The sequence below is a fragment of the Phocoena sinus genome, chromosome 17 (genome assembly GCF_008692025.1).
Source record: "Phocoena sinus isolate mPhoSin1 chromosome 17, mPhoSin1.pri, whole genome shotgun sequence".
In the NCBI taxonomy this organism is placed as follows: domain Eukaryota; kingdom Metazoa; phylum Chordata; class Mammalia; order Artiodactyla; family Phocoenidae; genus Phocoena; species Phocoena sinus.
In genome coordinates, this window is record NC_045779.1 from 42062694 (window position 1) to 42065314 (window position 2621).

A 2621-nucleotide genomic window follows, 5' to 3' on the forward strand; every position below is an offset into this window, starting at 1 on the left:
ACTAGTTTCACTAATGATGAATGTCTAAGGGGATAAAGTAGTTATTAAAGATTAATTCAGGTATCTTACATCATATACAAAAGCCAACTTCAGATTAAATACTTTAATGAGAAAGGTAAAGCTCTAAATCTTTTAGACTAACCAGATGATCTCTACAACTGGAAGTATAAACAGTCTTTAAAGTGCAAATGCTAAAGGCAGATGGTCTGGGTTCAAACCCTGAGTCCACTGCTTATTTACTGCGTGATATTGATCAAATGGCTTAATTTCTCTGTGTCTTACATTCATCATCCATGAAAGGGAATTAAGAGTACTGAAACACAGATAGTACTCAGTAAATAGTGTTTACTATTTTTGACCTTAGGATAGAGAAGGATTCCTTAAACAAACAGAAAAAATGCAAACCACAGAGGAAAAGACTGACACATACAATTACAATAAAATTAAGAACTTTTGGAAGTGTCACAGAGTCGCTAGCTGGCGAAGAGCGCACTGTCCACCCAGTCCCCGCGTCCCCGCATCCACCGTGGCCATGGCCAGCGAGGAGCTAGCGAGCAAGCTGCAGCAGTGACTGAAGTGGGAGGAGGTGGACGGCGGGCTCCAGCCTGAGCCCCGAGCTGCCCCAGTCCCCGAGTCCCAGCTGCGGGCGTCTGCCTGGGCACCCACGGCCAGAGCCCACGCCGAGCTGAGCGCACAGCTGAACCGACGGCTGGACGTCAACGAGGGCGCGGCGCGACCCCGCCGCTGCAAGGTCTTCCACCTCTACTCCGAGTTCCCGGAGTTCAGCCACCGCCTCATCAAGGACCTGGAGAGCATGTTCAAACTGTACGATGCCAGAAGGGATGGCTTCATCGACCTGATGGAGCTGAAGCTGGTGATGGAGAAGCTGGGGGCCCCCAGACCCACCTGGGCCTGAAGAGAATGATCAAGGAAGTGCACGAGGACTTTGATGGCAAACTCAGCTTCTGTGAGCTCCTGCTTATATTCCACAAGGCCGCAGCAGGGGAACTACGGGAGGACAGTGGACTGATAGCACTGGAGAAGATTTCTGAGATCGATGTTGCCCTGGAGGGCGTCAAAGGTGCCAAGGACTTCTTTGAAGCCAAGGTCCAAGCCTTGTCCTCTGCCAGTAAGTCTGAAGCGGAGCTAAAAGAGCAAGATGAGTGGAAGCAGGCAGAAGACAAGAGGAAGCTCCACCAGGCAGCCTTCCGGGAACTCAGGGCCACTTTCAGTACATAGTTGGGCTGAACTGGACCTGTGTCCACAGCTGTGCCTCACAGATGCCCCAGGGAGAGCTGGCTGGGCACCCTCGCCCCTGCTGACCCTTTGCCCCAACAAGCCTCCACAACCACCACCCAGTGCAAACTCCTTAACCTCATCGGTGTGGCGGGGGGCGGCTCTCGCCTTCATTTGGGAGCCCCTCCCAGAGGGTCCAACTGCCCCCCTCAAGTCCCTCTCCTGCTCGCCTTCCTTTGTCCTTCTCCTTAGCCGGAATGTGCCTCTACTTGGCAACCTTTACTTCTTCCTTTTATCTTTCTTCCCCCTCCACATCAAAGAGTGGTCTGCTGTGTTAATTTGCACAGATACTTCTTTCTTCGGTGGTCCTCAGAGGAGATAGTCCCTGGAGGCCTATGATGTTAATGTTGCCCATTTTCTTGGGTAATCCTTTTCTGTGACTCTTCCCGTCATGCCCCTCTCTCCTTTGTTTCCCATCCAACTTCCCTGTTCTCATTCTTAGCCTGATCCTGCCAGGTGCTTTTGCATCTTCTGTCCTTTGATGACGCTGAGGTTTAAGTCAGGCCAGGCTCGACCACCGCCTGTCCCCTCTCCAATAGGAGGAATGGCATGCTGCTGAGATGACACAAAATAGTGAAAAGATAGGAGATTCTGTTCCTTCCCGTCACCTTTCTCCTGTCCTCTTAGCATTCCCCCTAGACCTATTCTTTTCATTCTTCTTCCCACTTCAGCCTTTTTTGCCTACCCCTAAATACTGTGCTACTTAACTGTAAGAATGATTATAAGTAATATTAATGAGTAGAAGAATTCCCGTTAACTCTGACTTCATGTAAATTATATTACAGTAGACCCCTGACGTTCCCAAGTGACAAATCCAGAGCCTTCCAAAATCCCAAAAGTCATGACCCTCTTCACCATCTAGCCAGTTTCCAACATCTGCTCTAAGGTGCTGAGGTGACGCTGTTTTTCAGCATAAATTTTTATATGTTATGAGTTCTTGGGATTTCTCACAAATATCAGGGGTTTGTTGTATTTTATAAAATAATTTCTAACATCGTATTTATTTCTTCTCTTTTTTAACTGCTGTCTCTACAAAAAGAAAACATCTTTTTGTACCACCAAATGTTGGTAAAGATGTGTAGCATCAGAAACTACTATTCATTGCTGATTCTATAGACATTGGAAATAGTCTGACATTGTTTGGTAAAGATGAAGGTGCACATATGAATTTCACTCTTATGAATATATCCCAGAGAAACTTCTGTATGTGGATAGCAGAATTGTACAAGGATAACAGCACTCTTTGTAAAAACAAGCAAACAAACAAACAAACCTGGAAACAGCTCAAGCATCCATCAACAGGAGTAGTGGACAAATGAACTTTG

At 47.2% G+C, this 2621-nt stretch overlaps 1 pseudogene; it reads left to right on the forward strand.

Annotated features, from left to right (window-relative positions):
• Nucleotides 1-532: 532 nt before the first annotated feature.
• Nucleotides 533-1239, forward strand: LOC116742666 (annotated as a pseudogene).
• Nucleotides 1240-2621: the final 1382 nt, after the last annotated feature.